Below are 15,390 nucleotides of genomic sequence, written 5' to 3'. Positions count from 1 at the left end.
CAGTAGCTAAACAACTAGAAGTCTGCAGCTGTACTCAGGACTGTAATTAGGCAGATGAGCGTATGCTGGAACTAGGTCTGAGCAGGTGAGTGTACGCTGAAGCAGGGTCTATGTCTACTGACAGAGGTGAATGGCATAAAACAACAACAAAGTATAGATACAGGCCAAGGGTCAGAATACCAGGAAGCAGTTTGATCTTTTACCAAACACAGGGATAATCCAAGGAGAATGGTGAGAGGATTTATCCGAGTTTATAATATCAGGAAACAGTCTGATCTTTTGCCAAACATAGGGGAAATCTAGGAGAATGGTCAGTAGACAAACTGAGTTCAGAAGCCAAGAAAATCACATATACAACTGGAACACAGGTAACAGATCTGAGGCATAAACAATGGGAATACACCACAATGTCAGGGCAGAGAGTGCTCTGAGAAGCAGCCTTTTATAGTGATACTGATTATGTAACTGCCTGCAGGTGGAGCTAGAGAGTCAGCCAGTGCAGGCAATAGGTCAGAAACTTTCACACTGAGCCAGAGTCCTTCAGTGGTCCAACGGGGAAAGCAGAAGACTCAGAAGGATCAGTTCTGGGCATGGGTGTGACAATGATCTAATGAATTAGAGTATATAACTTTTGCACCAGAATGTCCCTTGGAGGTGAATAGCATAATGAATACTTTAATGCCCCTTTGATTGTTTTAATACTTATCAGTGTAAGCATTTGTTGCACCATATGCTTTTTAAAGTAAAGGGATATCATAAAGCTAGAACGGTTTCTAACCACTGGATACTCTTCTTCAAATATGTAGAATGCATTTAAAAAATAAAACAGATAAATCCAAACTCCAAGCTTCACTAACATAGAAGTGTTGAAAAGATGATGCAACTTGAGAAATTGAGAAACAAATTGAGTCCATCTTGTATGAATAGATTAGCTAGGATAAACACAGAAATATGGCGCTAATTCCTAAAGGAAAAACCTTAACCACTCTAGAACAGTCACCCCAGGACTGTGACAGTTAAATCTAAAGCAAAGGAATATAGAGGGCGCTAAAAGCTAAGTTCTCCACCACATTTAGACAATTATGGAAATAAACACAATGGATTTAGGGTAACAACTTTACTATCGGATAAAATTAAAAATGCAAATTTATTACAATACAATACATAAGAGAAAATAAAGGGACGTCTCCCTGATTTTAAAAAATATATTAAAAAAGGACTGGAGTACCACCTTAAAAATGTTTAAAAAAGGTATTTTGCTTAAAAAAGGTATTTTGCATATGTTTGATTTGATACAATGTGATTAAAGGTATCAGTCAAACTCAAAAAACAGTCTGTCCCAATTTAGGATATATGGTTACAAAGTATCTTATAATAGCTGTTCACCAAATGTTGCAACTGTGACAGATAGGGTCGGCGTGAAAATCTTTAGAATATAGCCCCCTTTAGACGATGGAAGACACCTTAGTATCAGATCTTTTTTTCTTACTCACACTTTCTTTTCAGAGTAGCTTGCTGACGATTTTTTGGCTCACGGCTTTGGAGATTGAACACAGGCAAACAGCGTCTCCCAATGTTGATCACCTTTGCTGGTGTCGGCTGAACCCGGTCAGCGTGAATGAAGACTGCTCGTTACTCCAGCGTTTGTAGTGCGCCAAATTGATCCCAATGCAGAGGGGATAAAAGAGATTCACACACCCGCACTTAGCGTGATACACGCGCGGGCAAGGATATAGAAAGCTAGGTACCTAGATTTTCAAATTGTGGTTAAAGTCCTTAGCAGGATACAACACAGATACAATCTACGCGTTTCACCCTTTAGATAGGGCTTTTTCAAGATACTCGTTGTTCCAGGGACGGAATTTAAATATCCGCTGAAGTGTGTTCATTGGTTGTGGCTCTTTTTTGTTTAAGGTGGAAGTTGATCAGGGTTGATTTTTCTTAAGGTGGATTTATTCTAATGTTCTCGTGTTCTCATCCAAAAAGGTCACAACATCACATATTGTATAATGGTTTTACTAAACCAATTTTAAAATTTAAAAATGTTTTCCAGACCCAACTGCAAATTGTATTAAAAAATTATATCGTTAAGGTGATACAACCAGAGGTGGTATTCCATAATAAAATACAAAAATATATATTTTCTCTATAAGCTATAAATATCAAAAATATATTATTGTTTAAAATAGAATTGTAGTACATATGTCAAAAAGGTTAATAGTCTATTAGTTTATTAAAAAATTTAAATTTATACAGTAGATGGGTTTCTCTATTATTAAGTCAATGCCTATTCTTATAAAACCAATTTTCAACTCAAAATTTATAACCAATTATTTCTATATCTGAGGATGCAGATGAGCAAGATAATTAAAACATAGCTTAGATTATTCTATAGATTAGGGTAACCAGTTGTGTACATTGAAATACTTCACAATCATTTTATCAGATTAATCTACAATTTAAAATAATTATTAAAATTGTTATTAAAATTGGGGGATTATCACTATCTTTAAATAACCTAAAAATATATTATTATATCAATTTTTTATATATTCCACTATTAAATATTAAGGCAGTTTGATGGTGTTAGCTATATCTTAACTCCTAAAAAAGGGGATAGGTCTATCTCTGAGTTGAGGCCTTTTGGAAAAAGAGTATCAAATTTGTAAATTAGTTCAGCTTCTTTCTTGAGGAGCTTGCCCTCAAAGTCACCTCCTCTCCAGTCTCCTTTAACCTTATATATTCTTCAAAATTTAAAATGCTGTAGATTATTTTTATGAATTTCTCTAAAGTGCTTATATAAGTGGGTGTCTAAGTTCCCTTTATCAATATTACAGAGATGTTCTCTGATCCTGTCGCGTAATAATCTGGTAGTCTCTCCAATGTAAAATAGATCACATGAGCATTTCAAGAGATATATGACACCTTTGTGTGAACATCTTATGGTGTCTTTTATTTTAAAATCTACGCCTGTCCCAGTTATATGGATAGAGCCAGTTTTACTACTGTACCTACAAGCCCTGCAGGAAAGAAAGGGGAAGAAACCTTTTAGATAATTGCCTCTAAGAACTTGATCTATCATAGTAGTACTATCTTTCTTTAATTCACTTGGTGCAAGAATCTGCTTTAAATTTCTGGCTTTCCTAAAAATAATTTTTGGTTTGTATGCCAAAAGGTCCCCTATTAAGGGGTCTTTTTTGACTATATGCCAATGCCTCGTGATTATTTTACGGAGTACTTGATGGTCATCATTATAATTTGTTATTAATGCTACGTCGTATTCATTCTTATTATCTCCGATAGGTGGAGTACTTTTTTCTTTATATTGTAAAAGAGAACTTCTTTCAGTTGTTTTTGCTCTGGTCACAGCTCCTACTAGTTCTTGTTCACTATAGCCTCTTTCATGAAATCTCTGTTGGAGAACATTAATTTGTGTTTCAAAGTCTATATACCTGGAACAGTTCTTTCTAACTCTAAGGAACTGACCTGTAGGTATATTGCCTTTCCATCTCTCATGGTGGCAGCTTCTTTTATGTACATATCCATTACAGTCTACTTGCTTGAAATACGTTCTGGTGGCTAGACTGCCCTCATCTACAAATATTTCCAAATCCAGAAAGGAGATGGAGGTAGTACTATATTGATATGTGAATTGGAGACCTCTATCATTATTATTCATAGCTTGAAAGAAAAGTTTTAGGTTCTCCTCTGAGCCCTTCCATATAATTAATATATCATCTATGTACCTTTTGAAGAGCACGAGGTCCGCGCCAAACTCGTGTGACCCGAGGAACTGATCCTCCCAGTCACCCATAAATAGGTTATCATAGCTTGGTGCGAACTTCGTGCCCATCGCGGTACCCTCCAACTGAAGATAGTATTTGCCATTAAATTCAAAATAGTTGTTTTCCAATATAAATTTTATTCCTTTTAAGATAAACTGTCTAAGATGTATATCCATATCCTTATCCGAACTGAGAGTATTTTCAATTGCCCTTAAGCCCTGTATATGATCTATGACTGTGTAAAGGGATGTGACATCACTTGTGGCGAGAATAAAGTTGTCTTCCCATTTTGTTGTTTCAACTAATTGTAATACTTGTGTTGAGTCTTTTAGATAAGTGTTTAGATTTTTAACACATTTTTGAAGAAAGATATCCACATATCTGGAAAGGTTAGATGTTATAGAACCTATTCCAGATATGATAGGTCTCCCTGGGGGGTTTTCAAGACTCTTATGGATCTTTGGGAGGAAGTAGAAGATAGGGGTTCTAGGGAATTCAGGATACAGATAGTTAAATTCATTATCATTAATGATACCCCCATCTTTCCCTTCCTCCAAAATACCAAGTAGATTTTTCTTAATCTTATTGATTGGATTTAATTCTAATGTTTTGTAAGTTTTGGGGTCACTCAATATTCTATTCGCTTCTGTGATGTAATTGGTTTTATTCATAATTACAACCCCCCCACCTTTATCTGCCGGCTTTATAATTACCTCTTTTTCTTTTTGTAATTTGTCTATGATTTCTTTATCTTTTTTTGTTAAATTAAAATTGGGTTTCGATTTTTTAGGATTAAATTCTTTTAAGTCTTTAAGGACTTAAGAAAAATCAACCCTGATCAACTTCCACCTTAAACAAAAAAGAGCCACAACCAATGAACACACTTCAGCGGATATTTAAATTCCGTCCCGGGAACAACGAGTATCTTGAAAAAGCCCTATCTAACGGGTGAAACGCGTAGATTGTATCTGTGTTGTATCCTGCTAAGGACTTTAACCACAATTTGAAAATCTAGGTACCTAGCTTTCTATATCCTTGCCCCGCGCGTGTATCACGCTAAGTGCGGGTGTGTGAATCTCTTTTATCCCCTCTGCATTGGGATCAATTTGGCGCACTACAAACGCTGGAGTAACGAGCAGTCTTCATTCACGCTGACCGGGTTCAGCCGACACCAGCAAAGGTGATCAACATTGGGAGACGCTATTTGCCTGTGTTCAATCTCCAAAGCCGTGAGCCAAAAAATCGTCAGCAAGCTACTCTGAAAAGAAAGTGTGAGTAAGAAAAAAAGATCTGATACTAAGGTGTCTTCCATCGTCTAAAGGGGGCTATATTCTAAAGATTTTCACGCCGACCCTATCTGTCACAGTTGCAACATTTGGTGAACAGCTATTATAAGATACTTTGTAACCATATATCCTAAATTGGGACAGACTGTTTTTTGAGTTTGACTGATACCTTTAATCACATTGTATCAAATCAAACATATGCAAAATACCTTTTTTAAGCAAAATACCTTTTTTAAACATTTTTAAGGTGGTACTCCAGTCCTTTTTTAATATATTTTTTAAAATCAGGGAGACGTCCCTTTATTTTCTCTTATGTATTGTATTGTAATAAATTTGCATTTTTAATTTTATCCGATAGTAAAGTTGTTACCCTAAATCCATTGTGTTTATTTCCATAATTGTCTAAATGTGGTGGAGAACTTAGCTTTTAGCGCCCTCTATATTCCTTTGCTTTAGATTTAACTGTCACAGTCCTGGGGTGACTGTTCTAGAGTGGTTAAGGTTTTTCCTTTAGGAATTAGCGCCATATTTCTGTGTTTATCCTTGTTCTCATTTCCCCTTTATATGGCAGCTTTTTTCACATATTTATAGCCAATTAGGATATTATTTGTTATAGACAATTAAGATATCTTTTAATTGTGTTTTCAACTATCACATATTTTATCACATATATTTTTTTCACTCAACTGAGCACTCACTTCACTCACTATGGAACCGGAACTTTTTTCATTTAGAGACAATTTATTAACTGAACTAAGTAACACACACATAACAGAGGAACGTCCACAAGGAAATTTTTTAGACTTTCACCAACTAGTTAATGAACTAGATAAATTGATGGTGAAAGAAATTAAACAAAAAATGGAACTAGTTTTTTTAGATAAATACACCAATTTAAATTTAATTCCTAGAGGCTTGAAATTTAGGAAAGCCTGCACATTCACTTTAAATCAAGCACACCAAAAAGAATGGGATTTGGTATTAAAAGAAACCTCACGTAGTTTGATTGATATTATAAAAAAATCACGCAATGCAACTTTAGAAGAAATGAACACAAAAATCACGGATTTAAAAAACCAATTAGAAAATAAGCGGGAACATCCCAATTTTAAAGAAAGACAGAACATTTTGGTCAATAAATTGATAGAACTAAAACATGGTTTATTAGATACCAAATGGAAAAAATTAGAAAGGGATAGAAATGATTTATTAGAGCAGACTAAAGAATTGAAAGATAAAATTGAGAATGCAAATAAAGAATTACCCCAATCAGATGACTTGGATAAATTTAAACATACCAATAGACAACAATTTAGAGGTCATATATCACATAATACATTAAAAGAAAGAAACTATGAGACATACAGAAATAGAAACACACAAGGTGGTCATTATGATAATTTTTATGATACACAACAGCCTGAACACTATCAGTCAAATTCAAATTGGAGAGATCGTTTTAATTATAGCACACAAAGACATAAAGCTCCATTTCAACAACACCGTCGTAATTATAACTATCAAAATAGAACATACCAAGATAATTTTGAGAATTACCATGGTAACAGAATGCCCCATAGGGACACATATAGAAATGACCATAGGTCCCAATATTATGACAATAGAAACCATAATAATTATAATTACTGGCAAAATACGAGACATTCAAAAAATTTCTATCAAGACTCAAATGAGGAATATTATGATAATGGGAGAAATCGATCTAGGATGGACAGTTGGCATATAGAAACTAACAATAGATTTTCACCTCTAGAAAGTGAATGTGATATTGGGATGCCCCATAATGGGAAAGATTTTTTAGGCAACAGCCCTCTAAGGGAGGGCACCTCAAAGAAGCTTGTAGCTCTAGAGAAAAGAGAGAGAACCTACACCCCACTAAATCTAAAGAAAAGACAACTAGAGGACAAAGAGGAGGAAAGAATAGAAGGAGAGGCAAAGAGAGTAAGATAGTAACTGGGAATACAGGTATCTTCAATCTGAGCAATAAAGAATTGGATAATGATGAAAAGAGGATATTATCACTAGGCTTATCCTTTGCCCCAACTACTACCCTCAATAAATTTAACACCCATATTCATGTAAAACAATTCATCAGGAAATTAACGTTAAAACGTTATTTTTTGAGAAATCCCATTGAGAAACAGATAAATCCTTCTAAATTTCCCAAAATTATAACTGATAATGATGGAAAGAAAACATACACTAACCTTAAACCTATATCCAAATTTTATCCCTCATACGCCAAAGGTTCCAATATAGAAACCTTTGAAAAAATGGTCCTTAAAGACTTAAAAGAATTTAATCCTAAAAAATCGAAACCCAATTTTAATTTAACAAAAAAAGATAAAGAAATCATAGACAAATTACAAAAAGAAAAAGAGGTAATTATAAAGCCGGCAGATAAAGGTGGGGGGGTTGTAATTATGAATAAAACCAATTACATCACAGAAGCGAATAGAATATTGAGTGACCCCAAAACTTACAAAACATTAGAATTAAATCCAATCAATAAGATTAAGAAAAATCTACTTGGTATTTTGGAGGAAGGGAAAGATGGGGGTATCATTAATGATAATGAATTTAACTATCTGTATCCTGAATTCCCTAGAACCCCTATCTTCTACTTCCTCCCAAAGATCCATAAGAGTCTTGAAAACCCCCCAGGGAGACCTATCATATCTGGAATAGGTTCTATAACATCTAACCTTTCCAGATATGTGGATATCTTTCTTCAAAAATGTGTTAAAAATCTAAACACTTATCTAAAAGACTCAACACAAGTATTACAATTAGTTGAAACAACAAAATGGGAAGACAACTTTATTCTCGCCACAAGTGATGTCACATCCCTTTACACAGTCATAGATCATATACAGGGCTTAAGGGCAATTGAAAATACTCTCAGTTCGGATAAGGATATGGATATACATCTTAGACAGTTTATCTTAAAAGGAATAAAATTTATATTGGAAAACAACTATTTTGAATTTAATGGCAAATACTATCTTTAGTTGGAGGGTACCGCGATGGGCACGAAGTTCGCGCCAAGCTATGCTAACCTATTTATGGGTGACTGGGAGGATCAGTTCCTCGGGTCACACGAGTTTGGCGCGGACCTCGTGCTCTTCAAAAGGTACATAGATGATATATTAATTATATGGAAGGGCTCAGAGGAGAACCTAAAACTTTTCTTTCAAGCTATGAATAATAATGATAGAGGTCTCCAATTCACATATCAATATAGTACTACCTCCATCTCCTTTCTGGATTTGGAAATATTTGTAGATGAGGGCAGTCTAGCCACCAGAACGTATTTCAAGCAAGTAGACTGTAATGGATATGTACATAAAAGAAGCTGCCACCATGAGAGATGGAAAGGCAATATACCTACAGGTCAGTTCCTTAGAGTTAGAAAGAACTGTTCCAGGTATATAGACTTTGAAACACAAATTAATGTTCTCCAACAGAGATTTCATGAAAGAGGCTATAGTGAACAAGAACTAGTAGGAGCTGTGACCAGAGCAAAAACAACTGAAAGAAGTTCTCTTTTACAATATAAAGAAAAAAGTACTCCACCTATCGGAGATAATAAGAATGAATACGACGTAGCATTAATAACAAATTATAATGATGACCATCAAGTACTCCGTAAAATAATCACGAGGCATTGGCATATAGTCAAAAAAGACCCCTTAATAGGGGACCTTTTGGCATACAAACCAAAAATTATTTTTAGGAAAGCCAGAAATTTAAAGCAGATTCTTGCACCAAGTGAATTAAAGAAAGATAGTACTACTATGATAGATCAAGATCTTAGAGGCAACTATCTAAAAGGTTTCTTCCCCTGTCTTTCCTGCAGGGCTTGTAGGTACAGTAGTAAAACTGGCTCTATCCATATAACTGGGACAGGCGTAGATTTTAAAATAAAAGACACCATAAGATGTTCACACAAAGGTGTCATATATCTCTTGAAATGCTCATGTGATCTATTTTACATTGGAGAGACTACCAGATTATTACGCGACAGGATCAGAGAACATCTCTGTAATATTGATAAAGGGAACTTAGACACCCACTTATATAAGCACTTTAGAGAAATTCATAAAAATAATCTACAGCATTTTAAATTTTGGGGAATATATAAGGTTAAAGGAGACTGGAGAGGAGGTGACTTTGAGGGCAAGCTCCTCAAGAAAGAAGCTGAACTAATTTACAAATTTGATACTCTTTTTCCAAAAGGCCTCAACTCAGAGATAGACCTATCCCCTTTTTTAGGAGTTAAGATATAGCTAACACCATCAAACTGCCTTAATATTTAATAGTGGAATATATAAAAAATTGATATAATAATATATTTTTAGGTTTTTTAAAGATAGTGATAATCCCCCAATTTTAATAACAATTTTAATAATTATTTTAAATTGTAGATTAATCTGATAAAATGATTGTGAAGTATTTCAATGTACACAACTGGTTACCCTAATCTATAGAATAATCTAAGCTATGTTTTAATTATCTTGCTCATCTGCATCCTCAGATATAGAAATAATTGGTTATAAATTTTGAGTTGAAAATTGGTTTTATAAGAATAGGCATTGACTTAATAATAGAGAAACCCATCTACTGTATAAATTTAATTTTTTTAATAAACTAATAGACTATTAACCTTTTTGACATATGTACTACAATTCTATTTTAACCCCTTAGTGACCAGAGCACTTTTCCATTTTCTGTCCGTTTGGGACCAAGGCTATTTTTACATTTTTGCGGTGTTTGTGTTTAGCTGTAATTTTCTTCTTACTCATTTACTGTACCCACACATATTATATACCGTTTTTCTCGCCATTAAATGGACTTTCTAAAGATACCATTATTTTCATCATATCTTATAATTTACTATAAAAAAAATTATAAAATATGAGGAAAAAAATGGAAAAAAACACACTTTTTCTAACTTTGACCCCCAAAATCTGTTACATATCTAAAACCACCAAAAAACACCCATGCTAAATAGTTTCTAAATTTTGTCCTGAGTTTAGAAATACCCAATGTTTACATGTTCTTTGCTTTTTTTGCAAGTTATAGGGCCATAAATACAAGTAGCACTTTGCTATTTCCAAACCATTTTTTTCCAAAATTAGCGCTAGTTACATTAGAACACTGATATCTTTCAGGAATCCCTGAATATCCCTTGACAAGTATATATTTTTTTTTAGTAGACATCCCAAAGTATTGATCTAGGCCAATTTTGGTATATTTCATACCACCATTTCACCGCCAAATGCGATCAAATACAAAAAATTGTTCACTTTTTCACAAATGTTTTCACAAACTTTAGGTTTCTCACTGAAATCATTTACAAACAGCTTGTGCAATTATGGCATAAATGGTTTGTAAATTCCTCTCTGGGATCCCCTTTGTTCAGAAATAGCACACATATATGGCTTTGGCGTTGCTTTTTGGTAATTAGAAGGCCGCTAAATGCCACTGCGCACCACAAGTGTATCATGCCCAGCAGTTAAGGGGTTAATTAGGGAGCTTTTAGGGAGCTTGTAGGGTTAATTTTAGCTTTAGTGTAGTGTAGTAGACAACCCCAAGTATTGATCTAGGCACATTTTGGTATATTTCATGCCACCATTTCACCGCCAAATGCGATCAAATTAAAAAAAAACGTAAAATTTTTCACAATTTTAGGTTTCTCACTGAAATCATTTACAAACAGCTTGTGCAATTATGGCACAAATGGTTGTAAATGCTTGTCTGGGATCCCCTTTGTTCAGAAATAGCAGACATATATGACTTTGGCGTTGCTTTCTGGTAATTAGAAGGCCACTAAATCCTGTTGCGCCTCACACGTGTATTATGGCTAGCAGTGAAAGGGTTAATTAGGGAGTTTGTAGTGAGCTTGCAGGGTTAATTTTAGCTTTAGTGTAGAGATCAGCCTCCCATCTGACACATCCCACCCCCTGATCCCTCCCAAACAGCTCCCTTCCCTCCCCCACCCCACAATTGTCCCCGCCATCTTAAGTACTGGCAGAAAGTCTGCCAGTACTAAAATAAAAGGGTTTTTTAAAAAAAAAATGAAATTTGTTTTAGCATATTTACATATGCTACTGTGTAGGATCCCCCCCTTAGCCCCCAACCTCCCTGATCCCCCCCAAAACCGCTCTCTAACCCTCCCCTCTGCCTTATTGGGGGCCATCTTGGGTACTGGCAGCTGTCTGCCAGTACCCAGTTTACAATAAAAAGTGCTTTTTTGGGGTTTTTTTTGTTTTTTTCTGTAGTGTAGCTTCCCCCAACCCCCCACCCCCCCCCAAACAAACCCCCCCACCACCTTGCTGATTGTTTGGATTTTAGTTTTTATTATATTTTTTATATCCCCATTTTCTGCAGGTGTAGCGGTTCCCACCCGCTCCCTCCCCGTGCACGCGCCCGCCCCCACCCTCCCGTGCACGCGCGCGCGCGCCCGTGCGCGCCCCCCAGCCACCCCCGCCCCACGATCCCGCCCCCCCCTTCAGATCCACATGGCCATCGATGGCCGCCACCCGCCCTCCCGGTCCGGCTCCCACCCACCAACGCAGGTAGCCACCGATCTCCGGTGCAGAGAGGGCCACAGAGTGGCTCTCTCTGCACCGGATGACTTAAAAAGGTTATTGCAGGATGCCTCCATATCGAGGCATCACTGCAATAACCGGAAAGCAGCTGGAAGCGAGCAGGATCGCTTCCAGCTGCTTTCCACACTGAGGACGTGCAGGGTACGTTCTCAGGCATTAACTGCCTTTTTTCTGAGGACGTACCCTGCACGTCCTCAGTCGTTAAGGGGTTAAACAATAATATATTTTTGATATTTATAGCTTATAGAGAAAATATATATTTTTGTATTTTATTATGGAATACCACCTCTGGTTGTATCACCTTAACGATATAATTTTTTAATACAATTTGCAGTTGGGTCTGGAAAACATTTTTAAATTTTAAAATTGGTTTAGTAAAACCATTATACAATATGTGATGTTGTGACCTTTTTGGATGAGAACACGAGAACATTAGAATAAATCCACCTTAAGAAAAATCAACCCTGATCAACTTCCACCTTAAACAAAAAAGAGCCACAACCAATGAACACACTTCAGCGGATATTTAAATTCCGTCCCGGGAACAACGAGTATCTTGAAAAAGCCCTATCTAACGGGTGAAACGCGTAGATTGTATCTGTGTTGTATCCTGCTAAGGACTTTAACCACAATTTGAAAATCTAGGTACCTAGCTTTCTATATCCTTGCCCGCGCGTGTATCACGCTAAGTGCGGGTGTGTGAATCTCTTTTATCCCCTCTGCATTGGGATCAATTTGGCGCACTACAAACGCTGGAGTAACGAGCAGTCTTCATTCACGCTGACCGGGTTCAGCCGACACCAGCAAAGGTGATCAACATTGGGAGACGCTGTTTGCCTGTGTTCAATCTCCAAAGCCGTGAGCCAAAAAATCGTCAGCAAGCTACTCTGAAAAGAAAGTGTGAGTAAGAAAAAAAGATCTGATACTAAGGTGTCTTCCATCGTCTAAAGGGGGCTATATTCTAAAGATTTTCACGCCGACCCTATCTGTCACAGTTGCAACATTTGGTGAACAGCTATTATAAGATACTTTGTAACCATATATCCTAAATTGGGACAGACTGTTTTTTGAGTTTGACTGATACCTTTAATCACATTGTATCAAATCAAACATATGCAAAATACCTTTTTTAAGCAAAATACCTTTTTTAAACATTTTTAAGGTGGTACTCCAGTCCTTTTTTAATATATTTTTTAAAATCAGGGAGACGTCCCTTTATTTTCTCTTATGTATTGTATTGTAATAAATTTGCATTTTTAATTTTATCCGATAGTAAAGTTGTTACCCTAAATCCATTGTGTTTATTTCCATAATTGTCTAACGGCTAGATTTGGAGTTTGGCGGTAAAAGGGCTGTTAACGCTCCGCGGGTTTTTTTCTGGCCGCACCATAAATTTAACTCTGGTATCGAGAGTTCAAACAAATGCTGCGTTAGGCTCCAAAAAAGGAGCGTAGAGCATATTTAGCGCAAATGCAACTCTCGATACCAGAGTTGCTTACGGACGCGGCCGGCCTCAAAAACGTGCTCGTGCACGATTCTCCCATAGGAAACAATGGGGCTGTTTGAGCTGAAAAAAAACCTAACACCTGCAAAAAAGCAGCGTTCAGCTCCTAACGCAGCCCCATTGTTTCCTATGGGGAAACACTTCCTACGTCTGCACCTAACACTCTAACATGTACCCCGAGTCTAAACACCCCTAGCCTTACACTTATTAACCCCTAATCTGCCGCCCCCGCTATCGCTGACCCCTGCATTACACTTTTAACCCCTAATCTGCCGCTCCGTAAACCGCCGCCACCTACGTTATCCCTATGTACCCCTAATCTGCTGCCCTAACATCGCCGACCCCTATGTTATATTTATTAACCCCTAATCTGCCCCCCACAACGTCGCCGACACCTACCTACACTTATTAACCCCTAATCTGCCGAGCGGACCTGAGCGCTACTAAAATAAAGTTATTAACCCCTAATCCGCCTCACTAACCCTATCATAAATAGTATTAACCCCTAATCTGCCCTCCCTAACATCGCCGACACCTACCTTTAATTATTAACCCCTAATCTGCCGACCGGAGCTCACCGCTATTCTAATAAATGTATTAACCCCTAAAGCTAAGTCTAACCCTAACACTAACACCCCCCTAAGTTAAATATAATTTTTATCTAACGAAATAAATTAACTCTTATTAAATAAATGATTCCTATTTAAAGCTAAATACTTACCTGTAAAATAAATCCTAATATAGCTACAATATAAATTACATTTATATTATAGCTATTTTAGGATTAATATTTATTTTACAGGTAACTTTGTATTTATTTTAACCAGGTACAATAGCTATTAAATAGTTAAGAACTATTTAATAGTTACCTAGTTAAAATAATTACAAATTTACCTGTAAAATAAATCCTAACCTAAGATATAATTAAACCTAACACTACCCTATCAATAAAATAATTAAATAAACTACCTACAATTACCTACAATTAACCTAACACTACACTATCAATAAATTAATTAAACACAATTGCTACAAATAAATACAATTAAATAAACTATCTAAAGTACAAAAAATAAAAAAGAACTAAGTTACAGAAAATAAAAAAATATTTACAAACATAAGAAAAATATTACAACAATTTTAAACTAATTACACCTACTCTAAGCCCCCTAATAAAATAACAAAGACCCCCAAAATAAAAAATTCCCTACCCTATTCTAAAATACAAAAATTACAAGCTCTTTTACCTTACCAGCCCTGAACAGGGCCCTTTGCGGGGCATGCCCCAAGAATTTCAGCTCTTTTGCCTGTAAAAAAAAAACATCCAATACCCCCCCCCCAACATTACAACCCACCACCCACATACCCCTAATCTAACCCAAACCCCCTTAAATAAACCTAACACTAATCCCCTGAAGATCTTCCTACCTTGTCTTCACCATCCAGGTATCACCGATCCGTCCTGGCTCCAAGATCTTCATCCAACCCAAGCGGGGGTTGGCGATCCATAATCCGGTGCTCCAAAGTCTTCCTCCTATCCGGCAAGAAGAGGACATCCGGACCGGCAAACATCTTCTCCAAGCGGCATCTTCTATGTTCTTCCATCCGATGACGACCGGCTCCATCTTGAAGACCTCCAGCGCGGATCCATCCTCTTCTTCCGACGACTAGACGACGAATGACGGTTCCTTTAAGGGACGTCATCCAAGATGGCGTCCCTCGAATTCCGATTGGCTGATAGGATTCTATCAGCCAATCGGAATTAAGGTAGGAATATTCTGATTGGCTGATGGAATCAGCCAATCAGAATCAAGTTCAATCCGATTGGCTGATCCAATCAGCCAATCAGATTGAGCTCGCATTCTATTGGCTGATCGGAACAGCCAATAGAATGCGAGCTCAATCTGATTGGCTGATTGGATCAGCCAATCGGATTGAACTTGATTCTGATTGGCTGATTCCATCAGCCAATCAGAATATTCCTACCTTAATTCCGATTGGCTGATAGAATCCTATCAGCCAATCGGAATTCGAGGGACGCCATCTTGGATGACGTCCCTTAAAGGAACCGTCATTCGTCGTCTAGTCGTCGGAAGAAGAGGATGGATCCGCGCTGGAGGTCTTCAAGATGGAGCCGGTCGTCATCGGATGGAAGAACATAGAAGATGCCGCTTGGAGAA

Source organism: Bombina bombina, chromosome 5 (genome assembly GCF_027579735.1).
Source record: "Bombina bombina isolate aBomBom1 chromosome 5, aBomBom1.pri, whole genome shotgun sequence".
NCBI classification, from domain to species: domain Eukaryota; kingdom Metazoa; phylum Chordata; class Amphibia; order Anura; family Bombinatoridae; genus Bombina; species Bombina bombina.
Note: the sequence above shows the minus strand (reverse complement) of the source record.